This window comes from Pristiophorus japonicus, unplaced genomic scaffold, assembly GCF_044704955.1.
Source record: "Pristiophorus japonicus isolate sPriJap1 unplaced genomic scaffold, sPriJap1.hap1 HAP1_SCAFFOLD_520, whole genome shotgun sequence".
Classification (NCBI taxonomy): domain Eukaryota; kingdom Metazoa; phylum Chordata; class Chondrichthyes; family Pristiophoridae; genus Pristiophorus; species Pristiophorus japonicus.
In genome coordinates this window covers 104,072-118,129 of record NW_027254427.1, presented here as the reverse complement: position 1 = coordinate 118,129, position 14,058 = coordinate 104,072, and the positions used below count along the sequence as shown (strand labels likewise).

Genomic DNA, 14,058 nt, shown 5'->3' with positions numbered 1-14,058 from the left:
GTTGCGAGTTAAGAAATATCTCCTTAAATGTCTGCCACTGATCATCAACCGTCCCGTACTTTAATCTATTTTCCCAGTCCACTTTAGCCAACTCTGCCCCCATACCTTTGTTTTCTCAATAATTTAAACTTAGGACACTGGTTTGAGAACTAACTTACTCACCGCCCAACAGAATTTCAAATTGAACCATGTTATGGTCATTCATTTCACTGCACCAGATCTAAGATAGCCTGCTCGCTGGTTGGATCCGCAACATGCTGTTCAAGGAAACCATCCAGGATACACTCTATGAACTCTTCCTCGGGGCTACGCTGGCCAATTTGCTTTGTCCAATCAATATGTAGGTTAAAATCGCCCAGGATTCTTTCGGTGCATTTATTACAAGCCTCCATCTGCCATGATCTTGCATGGCAGAGCAGGCTCGAGGGGCTCAATGGACTAATCGTGCTCCTATTTACTGCAAAAGCTTCCACAGATATGTGAAGAGAAAACGATTAGTGAAGACAGACGTAGGTCTCTTGCAGTCAGATTCAGGCACTGATGGAAAGCCTGGCCGACAGGAGCTGCCATCGTACCTGGTGTTGGACCTCCTCCTTACCATGCTGGGTTGTGGGGATTGGTGCAGGGCCGGGCCGAGTGGCTCCCCCTAGCCACTCACTCACTGCTTTGGTGAACAAACCTCTATCTGCTGCTGACCTCGACTCTCGCTGTAACTCACCTGGCCTCACTTCTGGGAAGGGGAAGGTCAGTGACATCAACCAGCCAATGGGAATAGATCCTGCCGCCAGCTTTGTGCTGGGTACCAGAGCTGTATATGCTGTGCCGAGCGCGAGTGAGAACATCCATATGTGAGGCAGGGAGTGGTCCTGAGGAACACTACCCCATTGTCTAGGCAACGGATGTTGCCACCTTAGTGCAGGTGGGAGACCAGCTACTTTAGGTGGTACTTTAGGGGGTGCCATCCTTTTGCAGGTCACTGCTGACCTTGCAGAGGATCCTGACAGATTGTCACTCCCCGCCCAGGGAGCCCTGTGTAGACAGTGTGTGAGTGAGTGTGATAATATTCACCATGAGGGAGAGTGGCTCGGACACAATGGGCCTTAAATTCCGGCCTCACCAGGTCAGGCCCAAGTGTACATGCCCCGGAAACCGGCTTTTCCGATCTGTCAAAGATTTCTCCATATGGATTCTCCAAATCCCGGGGAGAAGACCATTTGTGTGGGTGAGATTGGGTCATTTGCCCAAATCATGCCCAGAGAATGTCCTTCAAACTCTTAAACCAGGTAAAAGCAGGTCGATACATTACTTTTACCAGTGTAAGAGTTCGAAAACATATCAAAAATAAACTTAAATACATATTTTTACAGTAAAAACCCTTTCCACCAAGGATCATTTATTTTAAACCTTATTGAAACATGTTAAAAAAATTCCAAAACATTTTTTTAACAAAACATTTAATTGACTTTAATTTCAATTAATTTTAAATATGTGATGTGTTTTTAATTTATTCTGTTGCTTTTCAATATTGAGGTGTTTATTCACATTGATAATATTGGGAACTCTGAAAAAGCGAGTTGCCATTATTATCACTGAGAATACTGCAGCGTGATTGGTGCTTCAGGCCCATGTGACTCCAGCTTTACTGTACGTATGGGGAAGGCCATTTCCCTAACGCTACACATGGAATGAAGGTCTCGGATGGGAATCGAAGGTTTACGTAAAATATCCTCCGGTCGGAGGCATTTGTCCGAAGGAAGCCCCCAACCGGGATTTCCCCCCCATTATCTGGTGGCATTGAGTTCTGAGGCTGTAAAGTCTCTGCTGCTTCTTATCGTTTAATGCATTTTACAATTACAACAAAGGGATATTTCAGCACATTCTTCCACTGCTCCCGGAACTTAGTCTGTGTCACGGCGTAAATCCCAGTGTTTGTACAGCAACTCAGCTGCTGCAGCATGTAACCCAGTTCAGTTACTAACGCAGGTATAAATACAAGATGTGAAATCCAAACAAGCCGGTTTGCCACAAGAACCACCATATACATTGCCCATAACAGGATGAAATTCCCCGAGATAACAAACAATAAAATCATGGATTTCCTGCGACTCTCCATCTCGGGGTCTCTGGGACTCTTCCCCACTGCTGTGACCCCGGAGTCTCCTGCGAGCTCTGCTGGCCAGTAAAATGTGTCTGACAGTGAGAGCATTGAGCAGCAGGATCAGAATAAATGGGACACACGGGGTTAGAATATAATGAAGTAGTTCGAATACTGCCCAGCCCAGTGATGCATAATTAGTGTAACAAAACCAGGGGTTGTTACCAAGCACATACCAACCTGTGAACATAAAATACCAGGGTATGTTCTTTAAACAGCTCAGCACAGTCACTGTTCCCAGAACCACAGCCGCCGTTCTCTCGGTGCAATATTTAGTTTTCAGCTTCTGGCAACAAATGGCCACAAATCGATCGAAGGTGAAAGTGATGGTGAACCAGACAGAACAGTCTGTGGCTGCATAGAGCAGGACGGCGTGGATATTACACAGGGGGATGGAATACACGAAAATAAACTGTTCCTCATAACGAATCGGAATGTGCCTCAGTATCAGATCCAGGATCACGACCAGTAGATCCGTTGTTGCCATGGCCACCAGGTAACGAGTGACACATTTGGAGAGTCCACACTTTCCCCGGGACAGGATCATTATCGTCACTAAGTTCACTGTGAGGAAAGGAAATAACCAGTTAAATTAAACATCAGGCTGGGAGCAAGAGCAGAAGATTGATGGGATTCGGTCTGCAATCTGCAAATCATTAGTGACATGAAATGATATAATCTAATTCTCGTACCTGAGGAAATGAATGCAGGGTTTATTGCAAAAATAATAAGGAATCAATAAATGAAATGGGGATAAAGACAACATGAAATGAACAGATGTTTGATCAATGAGACATTAAATGATAGATCTACCTTTAGCTCAGCAGGCAACAACACTGCCCAAGGTAACAGGGACACACGGGTCAAGAACCTCTCAGGAAGCCTTCGTGTCCCGGGATCAGTCAGCACCGAGAGCGGTGAGATTCACTTCTGTGCCGCTGTGTTGGTGGGAGAGGGCGGTGATAGGGGGAGAGGGAGGGAGACCCTCATTGTATTCTTGCTCCTGCTGAGGATATGGATTCTAATTCGAACTGAAAGTGAGTGTAACAGAAATAAACATCGACTGCAATTGTGGCGTGCAATAATTACAGGTGGTTCTACTTAAAATGTATGAAGCTAATATGACGATGTTAGGTTATTAAATACAAATGTACAGCAGTTAGAAAGATAACTGGGCTGCAGGAAGTGTATTGAACAATGAGCTTTACACCTTTTTGTTGAAATTGTCGCTCATTGAAAGAAAGAATTTCCGAATAACATGGCAAAGAATGGACTCTGAATAAAATAAATGGTTATCATTGACCAGGGAATGTCCAACTAAATGCTTTGTTTTAGCATCGAAATCGGACGACTTATTCCACAGGTAAAGTGCTGCCCAATGTTTCTGTAAAGTATCTGAACACAAATGGATATGAGTTATTCTTGTTTTCTTTCACATGCTGGTTTCCAACTTGTGCATCGTATATTAGATGGAAAAATATCAAAGGATTGTTTGATCATTAATACTTCAGTTACAATCAGCTGACATTCTTTATGCTGAATGAAAGCAGGGTACAATAGAGAATTACTCCGATTCTCACTGAGAGACCCACTGAGCTGTGGCAGACATACATGAGAGTCAATTGTAAACTCAAAACAAAGATTGCAAATAAATGTCTGGAAATCTGACTGAATGAGCATTTAGTGAGAATGAAAATGACCCGGATAAATCTGTTCCAACCATCAGAAGCAGTGGCAGTAATGCAGAACTGGAGAATGTGGAACATGAGGCACTGGCTGGAACTGAATGATTCGAAACATAGAAACATAGAAAATAGGAGAAACATAGAAAATAGGAGATATTTCAGTGATTTAAGAAGGTGTGTATGATCTGTCAGGATTTGTTCTTCGCACTGTGTGTAAGTAAAAATGGCGAGCATTCGGTGAACACAACAGTAAAATACTGTGGATGATGAACGTCTGAAATAAAAATAGAAAATCCGAGAGATAATCAACAGGTCAGGCAGCATCAGAGGAGAGAGAAACACAGTGACCGCTTCAGGTCAATCACCTGTCGTCATTTGGTGACAAGTTCCCGAAACTTAGAAAACCTGCTTCTGATCTGATACAAATGTGCAGTGTAGCGAGGATTCTCAAATTCAGGAAATAAAGTGTCTCTTCCAATATCTTTGCTTGAGTTCAATACAGAACATTTGAATCTTGATGGAGCAATATCATTTAAAGAATCAATAGCCGACAGCACGGTGAGGTACCAGATACACTAACAGCGAGGTACCAGATACACTAACAGCGAGGTACCAGATACACTAACAGCGAGGTACCAGATACATTAACAGCGAGGTACCAGATACATTAACAGTGAGGTACCAGATACACGAACAGTGAGGTACCAGATACACTAACAGTGAGGTACCAGATACACTAACAGGGAGGTACCAGATACACTAACATTGAGGTACCAGATACACTAACAGTGAGGTACCAGATACACTAACACTGACGTACCAGATACACTTACAGCGAAGTAACATATACACTAACAGCGAGGTACCAGATACACTAACAGCGAGGTACCAGATACACTAACAGTGAGGTACCAGATACACTAACAGCGAGGTACCAGATACATTAACAGCGAGGTACCAGATACACTTACAGCGAGGTACCAGATACAGTAACAGTGAGGTACCAGATACACTAACAGCGAGGTACCAGATACACTAACAGCGAGGTACCAGATACACTAACAGTGAGGTACCAGATACACTAACATTGAGGTACCAGTTACACTAACAGTGAGGTACCAGATACACTAACAGCGAGGTACCAGATACACTAACAGCGAGGTACCAGATACACTAACAGTGAGGTACCAGATACACTAACAGTGAGGTACCAGATACACTAACCGTGAGGTACCAGATACACTAACAGCGAGGTACCAGATACACTAACAGTGAAGTACCAGATACACTAACAGTGAGGTACCAGATACACGAACAGTGAGGTACCAGATACACTAACAGCGAGGTACCAGATACACTAACAGCGAGGTACCAGATACACTAACAGTGAGGTACCAGATGCACGAACAGTGAGGTACCAGATACACTAACAGCGAGGTACCAGATACACTAACAGTGAGGTACCAGATACACTAACAGTGAGGTACCAGTTACACTAACAGTGAGGTACCAGATACACTAACAGCGAGGTACCAGATACACTAACAGTGAGGTACCAGATACACGAACAGTGAGGTACCAGATACACTAACAGCGAGGTACCAGATACACTAACAGCGAGGTACCAGATACACTAACAGCGAGGTACCAGATACACTAACAGCGAGGTACCAGATGCACTAACAGCGAGGTACCAGATACACTAACAGCGAGGTACCAGATACACTAACAGCGAGGTACCAGATACACTAACAGCGAGGTACCAGATACACTAACAGTGAGGGACCAGATACACTAACAGTGAGGTACCAGATACACTAACAGTGAGGTACTAGATACACTAACAGTGAGGTACCAGATACACTAACAGTGAGGTACCAGATACACTAACAGTGAGGTACCAGATACACTAACAGTGAGGTACCAGATACACTAACAGTGAGGTACCAGATACACTAATAGTGAGGTACCAGATACACTAACAGCGAGGTACCAGATACACTAACAGCGAGGTACCAGATACACTAACAGCGAGGTACCAAATACACTAACAGTGAGGTACCAGATACACTAACAGTGAGGTACCAGATACACTAACAGTGAGGTACCAGATACACTAACAGTGAGGTACCAGATACACTAGCAGTGAGGTACCAGATACACTAACAGCGAGGTATCAGATACACTAACAGCGAGGTACCAGATACACTAACAGTGAGGTACCAGAAACACTAACAGCGAGGTACCAAATACACTAACAGTGAGGTACCAGATACACTAACAGTGACGTACCAGATAAACTAACAGAGAGGTACCAGATACACTAACAGCGAGGTACCAGATACACTAACAGCGAGGTACCAGATACACTAACAGTGAGGTACCAGATACACTAACAGCGAGGTACCAGATACACTAACAGTGAGGTACCAGATACACTAACAGTGAGGTACCAGATACACTAACAGCGAGGTACCAGATACACTAACAGCGAGGTACCAGATACACTAACCGTGAGGTACCAGATACACTAACAGTGAGGTACCAAATACACTAACAGTGAGGTACCAGATACACTAACCGTGAGGTACCAGATACACTAACCGTGAGGTACCAGATACACTAACAGTGAGGTACCAGGGACACTAACAGTGAGGTACCAGGGACACTAACAGTGAGGTACCAGATACACTAACAGTGAGGTACCAGATACACTTACAGCGAGGTACCAGATACACTTACAGCGAGGTACCAGATACACTAACAGTGAGGTACCAGATACACTAACAATGAGGTACGAGATACACTAACAGCGAGGTACCAGATACACTAACATTGAGGTACCAGTTACACTAACAGTGAGGTACCAGATACACTAACAGCGAGGTACCAGATACACTAACAGCGAGGTACCAGATACACTAACAGTGAGGTACCAGATACACTAACAGTGAGGTACCAGATACACTAACAGTGAGGTACCAGATACACTAACAGCGAGGTACCAGATACACTAACAGTGAAGTACCAGATACACTAACAGTGAGGTACCAGATACACGAACAGTGAGGTACCAGATACACTAACAGCGAGGTACCAGATACACTAACAGCGAGGTACCAGATACACTAACAGTGAGGTACCAGATGCACGAACAGTGAGGTACCAGATACACTAACAGCGAGGTACCAGATACACTAACAGTGAGGTACCAGATACACTAACAGCGAGGTACCAGATACACTAACAGCGAGGTACCAGATACACTAACAGCGAGGTACCAGATACACTAACAGCGAGGTACCAGATGCACTAACAGCGAGGTACCAGATGCACTAACAGCGAGGTACCAGATACACTAACAGCGAGGTACCAGATACACTAACAGCGAGGTACCAGATACACTAACAGTGAGGGACCAGATACACTAACAGTGAGGTACCAGATACACTAACAGTGAGGTACTAGATACACTAACAGTGAGGTACCAGATACACTAACAGTGAGGTACCAGATACACGAACAGTGAGGTACCAGATACACTAACAGTGAGGTACCAGATACACTAATAGTGAGGTACCAGATACACTAACAGCGAGGTACCAGATACACTAACAGCGAGGTACCAGATACACTAACAGCGAGGTACCAAATACACTAACAGTGAGGTACCAGATACACTAACAGTGAGGTACCAGATACACTAACAGTGAGGTACCAGATACACTAACAGTGAGGTACCAGATACACTAGCAGTGAGGTACCAGATACACTAACAGCGAGGTACCAGATACACTAACAGCGAGGTACCAGATACACTAACAGTGAGGTACCAGAAACACTAACAGCGAGGTACCAAATACACTAACAGTGAGGTACCAGATACACTAACAGTGACGTACCAGATAAACTAACAGAGAGGTACCAGATACACTAACAGCGAGGTACCAGATACACTAACAGCGAGGTACCAGATACACTAACAGTGAGGTACCAGATACACTAACAGCGAGGTACCAGATACACTAACAGTGAGGTACCAGATACACTAACAGTGAGGTACCAGATACACTAACAGCGAGGTACCAGATACACTAACAGCGAGGTACCAGATACACTAACCGTGAGGTACCAGATACACTAACAGTGAGGTACCAAATACACTAACAGTGAGGTACCAGATACACTAACCGTGAGGTACCAGATACACTAACCGTGAGGTACCAGATACACTAACAGTGAGGTACCAGGGACACTAACAGTGAGGTACCAGGGACACGAACAGTGAGGTACCAGATACACTAACAGTGAGGTACCAGATACACTTACAGCGAGGTACCAGATACACTTACAGCGAGGTACCAGATACACTAACAGTGAGGTACCAGATACACTAACAATGAGGTACGAGATACACTAACAGCGAGGTACCAGATACACTAACAGCAGTGAGGATGTCCCATTATTTTTAAACAACAACACGTGCATAAACAAAATGCAATAGAATACCATTAATAACTGATTATCCCTTGGTACAGAGCAAGAATGATATTACAGTGAAACATGATTTATATATTTAATAATTGAACATAGATACTTACTCGGAACACCAAAAGCAGCGAGTAGAGGATAGTAAATATGTTGTATGTCGATCAATAATTTTCTTATCATGCCTTCTAGAGCCCATCTATCAAACATGGCTAGAAATTCATCAGTCATGGGAGGCGCTGGTGGGATGAGAGACACAACCATGACTTCCCTTCTGTGACTCACTTCTGGTATCTGTGCTGGAGGAGACCTGCTGATTGTGTGAGGTGAAACATTGAAGGGAGCTCCTTACATTGAGCAGAGGGAAATCCCAGATGACATCATTAGGCATCACTGTAACTGACATTAATCACAGACATTGAACAAACAGACTCATTGAACCAATGTCATCACAAAATTTCACTGCAACTTAATCCAGCTCACCGTATTGTACACAGTTTTAAATTAAAAGTGAGATAATGTGCGATTTTTTATACACCTATAAAATACCGAGGACAAAGATAACATAGTTTATATTCCTGTCTTGAATTAAAATTGAGAACAAAAGATGCGAAAGTGACAGAAACAAAGGAGGGATAAAAGATGAAAAGTCAGATTGCAGCAACCTTGTTCTCTGATGCATTGGATCCCAGGCCAGCAGGGTCAAAACATTCCCAATCAATAAATGTTCCCAAACGGCAGTATCTGAGCGATGGTCGCTGTAATGGATCAATCGGACTCGCGTACGTGACACAACTCCAGCCTCAATCCAGGAATTCCATTCCAAGCCCTCTAGATTACAGTCCTTCCACTTCAGTCCAGGAATTCCATTCCAAGCCCTCTAGATTACAGTCCTTCCACTTCAGTCCAGGAATTCCATTCCAAGCCCTCTAGATTATAGTCCTTCCACTTCAGTCCAGGAATTCCATTCCAAGCCCTCTAGATTACAGTCCTTCCACTTCAGTCCAGGAATTCCATTCCAAGCCCTCTAGATTACAGTCCTTCCACTTCAGTCCAGGAATTCCATTCCAAGCCCTCTAGATTACAGTCCTTCCACTTCAGTCCAGGAATTCCATTCCAAGCCCTCTAGATTACAGTCCTTCCACTTCAGTCCAGGAATTCCATTCCTAGGCCCTCTAGATTACAGTCCTTCCATTTCAGTCCAGGAATTCCATTCCAAGCCCTCTAGATTACAGTCCTTCCACTTCAGTCCAGGAATTCCATTCCTAGCCCTCTAGATTACAGTCCTTCCACTTCAGTCCAGGAATTCCATTCCCGGGACGGTCTATATTATCTGACACTCGAACAGGAACAACAGGTTATTTGTAAAGAATGACCTTACCCAGTCAAGCATCTCCTTTATCGAGGGGAGGAATAATAAAAGAAGCAAAGGTTTGATCCCAAGGAACCAAAGGAAATTGCTTAAATATTAACCATTGAGATAAGTACTCTGTAAATATCTCAAAACACCATGAAATGCTCTCGAAACATTGAAGTCTTGTATAATCATAATCTTATTCAGAGATCCATCCCTAGCAGTCAACATTGTGGATTCTCCCAACACCATCCCAGTGTTGGTCCACTTCCTCCAGCAGCACAGCCCCAGTGGAGTTGGGGCACATTTGTGTAACAGTCGGAAAGGATTGGCTCTGAGATTCCTAACATTGACTCTCGATCATATGAGTTCTTGTGGAATTAGGTCAAACAGTTAGTACAGGGAAAGCACATGCTGTTTACCAGATATCGCCCGCCCTCAGTTGAGGAACCCTCCATGTTGAACAACACTTGGAAGGAGCATTGAGAGTAGCAACGTCAGAGAATGTACCCTGAGTTGGAGATTTCAATGTCCATCACCAAGAGTGGCTCGGTAGATCCACTACTGACAGAGCCAGCCGAGTCATGAAGGACAAAGCTGCCAGACTGGGCATGTGGCAAATGGTGAGAGAACCAACACCATGGAAACAGACCTGAACTCGTCCTCCCCAATCTACCTCTCACAGACATTACTGGTAGCAGTGACCACAACACAGTCAATGTGGGGACAAAGTTCTGTCTTCACACGAACAACACCCTCCATCGTGCTGTGTGGCATTACCACTGTGATCAATGGGATAGAGACATAGAAACATAGAAAATAGGTGCAGGTGTAGGCATTCGGCCCTTCGAGCCTGCACCACCATTCAATAAGATCATGGCTGATCATTCCCTCAGTACCCCTTTCCCGCTTTCTCTCCATACCCCTTGATCCCTTTAGCCATAAGGGCCATACCTAACTCCCTCTTGAATATATCTAATGAACTGGCATCAACAACTTTCTGCGGAAGAGAATTCCACAGGTTAACAACTCTCTGAGTGAAGCAGTTTCTCCTCACCTCAGTCCTAAATGGCCTACCCCTTATCCTTAAACTGTTGTCCCCTGGTTCTGGACTTCCCCAACATCGGGAACATTCATCCTGCATCTAACCTGTCCCGTCCCGTCAGAATTTTATATGTTTCTATGAGATCCCCTCTCATCTTTCTAAACTTCAGTGAATACAAACCCAGTCGATCCAGTCTCTCCTCATATGTCAGTCCTGCCATCCCAGGAATCAGTCTGGTGAACCTTCGCTGTATTCCCTCAATAGCAAAAACATCCTTCCTCAGATGAGGAGACCAAAACTGAACACAATATTCCAGGTGAGGCCTCACCAAGGCCCTGTACAACTGCAGTAAGACCTCCCTGCTCCTATATTCAAATCCCCTCGCTATGAAGGCCAACATACCATTTGCCTTCTTCACCGCCTGCTGTACCTGCATGCCAACTTTCAATGACTCATGTACCATGACACTCAGGTCTCGTTGCACCTCTCCATTTCCTAATTTGCTGCCATTCAGATAATATTCTGCCTTCATGTTTTTGCCAGCAAAGTGGATAGCCTCACATTTATCCACATTATACTGCATCTGCCATGCATTTGCCTACTCACCTAACCTGTCCAAGTCACCCTGCAGCCTCTTAGCGTCCCCCTCACAGCTCACACCGCCACCCAGCTTCATGTTATCTGCAAACTTGGAGATATTACACTCAATTCCTTCATCTAAATCATTGATGTAGATTCAGCACAGAAATAGCCGTTTAAAAGTGGGCATCCATGATGCACCATCAGCAGGAGAGGACAATCTGTAAACTCATGGCCCAGAATACCCCTCACACTCCCATTGCTATCAGAGACTACACAGGGGGAATCACAGAGTGGGTCAGTACTTACAGAGACTACACAGGGGGAGTCACAGACTGGGTCAGTACTTACAGAGGCTACACAGGGGGAGTCACAGAGTGGGTCAGTACTTACAGAGACTACACAGGGGGAATCACAGAGTGGGTCAGTACTTACAGAGACTACACAGGGGAATCACAGAGTGGGTCAGTACTGACAGAGACTACACAGGGGGGAATCACAGAGTGGGTCAGTACTTACAGAGACTACACAGGGGGAGTCACAGAGAGGGTCAGTACTTAGAGACTACACAGAGGGAATCACAGAGTGGGTCAGCACTTCGAGACTACACAGGGAGAGTCAGAGTGGGTCAGTACTTACAGAGACGACACAGGAATCACAGAGTGGGTCAGTACTGACAGAGACTACACAGGGGGAATCACAGAGTGGGTCAGTACTTACAGAGACTACACAGGGGGAATCACAGAGTGGGTCAGTACTTACAGAGACGACATAGGGGGAATCACAGAGTGGGTCAGTACTTACAGAGACTACACAGGGGGAATCACAGAGTGGGTCTGTACTTACAGAGACTACACAGGGGGAGTCACAGAGTGGGTCAGTACTTACAGGGAGTAAACAGGGAGTCACCGAGTGGGTCTGTACTTACAGCGAGTAAACAGGGAGTCACAGAGTGGGTCTGTACTTACAGAGACTACACAGGCGGAGTCACAGATTGGGTCAATACTTACAGAGACGACACAGGGGGAATCACAGAGTGGGTCAGTACTTAAAGAGACTACTCAGCGAGAGTCACACAGTGGGTCAGTACTTACAGGGAGTAAACAGGGAGTTACAGAGTGTGTCTGTACTTACAGCGAGTACAAAGGGGTCACATAAGAACATAACATCAGAATTAGGAACAGGAGTAGGCCATCTAGCCCCTTGAGCCTGCTCCGCCATTCAACAAGATCATGGCTGATCTGGCCGTGGACTCAGCACCACTTACCCGCCCTCTCTCGGTAACCCTTAATTCCCTTATTGGTTAAAAATCTATCTATCTGTGATTTGAATACATTCAATGAGCTAGCCTCAACTGCTTCCTTGGGCAGAGAATTCCACAGATTCACAACCCTCTGGGAGAAGAAATTCCTTCTCAACTCGGTTTTAAATTGGCTCCCCTGTATTTTGAGGCTGTGCCCCCTAGTTCTAGTCTCCCCGACCAGTAGAAACAACCTCTCTGCCTCTATCTTGTCTATCCCTTTCATTATTTTAAATGTTTCGAAAAGATCACCCCTCATCCTTCTGAACTCCAACGAGTAAAGACCCAGTCTACTCAATCTATCATCATAAGGTAACCCCCTCATCTCCGGAATCAGCCTCGTGAATTGTCTCTGTACCCCCTCCAAAGCTAGTATATCCTTCCTTAAGTAAGGTGACCAAAACTGCATGCAGTACTCCAGGTGCGACCTCACCAATACCCTATACAGTTGCAGCAGGACCTCCCTGCTTTTGTACTCCATCCCTCTCGCAATGAAGGCCAACATCCCATTTGCCTTCCTGATTACCTGCTGCACCTGCAAACTAACTTTTTGGGATTTTTAGAGTTTAATTTGTTTTAATTGCCGGTGCTTTTAGTGTCCCCCTCTCCTTTTATAGGGGGCACTTGGAAAAATGTGATTTTAGCGATCAAAAAAAAACAAAGAAAAAAAAAACACAAAAAAAGGAAAAAAAAAGGGACCTTGAAAATGTCTGCTGTGTCACCCAGGCGGGTGGCACGGTTTAATGTTTATGTTTTTCAGGTAAACTCAAAAGAGTTTTCTAAAAGAGTTTCATGCACAAGGACCAATTGTGGAGCAGTGGAGGCGTGTCCTGCTCAGTTGGAGCTGAGCTGCAGTGAGGAGAGGAGCTACCAACCTTAGCTCCTGTTTGGAAGGCCTGGAGTGAGCCCTGAGACCAGCCCAGGAAGAGGAGGAAAGGGCTAGCTTGCTACCCATTCAACATCCGGAGGGAGAGGAGGAGCACAGAAACATTTTAACATTTATTACAACTACAGAGAGTTGGAGAGAGGGGGAAAAAACAACAACCTGTTTGGAAGGAGGGAGAGTCTACAACATTCTACAGGTGGGTGTTGGTGCATTTCCCCGGAAAGACTTTGCTGTATCGGTGGGGGGAGGAAAGAAGACCACTGAGGGCCGGAACGTCGCGGGGGGTGTGTGTGGGTGGAAGTGTGTGTGGGGGCCTTGCTTACAACTAGGCCCCACACACAATTGACCCCCCCCAATTGCCTAGGATAGCTGGAGCTACCAGGCTGAAGATTTTATTTACCACCTCTTTAAACATCGTTAGGAGTGTGTGCCTGGTGGCTCTAGCTGCCCCAGGTGAAGACATCTTCTCCCCTCACCCGAAGACCACCCCAAAGACTATTGTGTGTTTTGCCATCTGGGGAGTGCACCCACCCACAGCTGCGAGGGGAGACCTGCCCCCCCCTTCC

The 14,058-nt window shown here is 45.2% G+C and overlaps 1 pseudogene; it reads right to left on the bottom strand.

Annotated features, from left to right (window-relative positions):
* Window positions 1-206: 206 nt before the first annotated feature.
* On the bottom strand, window positions 207-8,515 carry LOC139253947 (probable G-protein coupled receptor 139; annotated as a pseudogene).
* Between the last annotated feature and the right edge of the window lie 5,543 nt (window positions 8,516-14,058).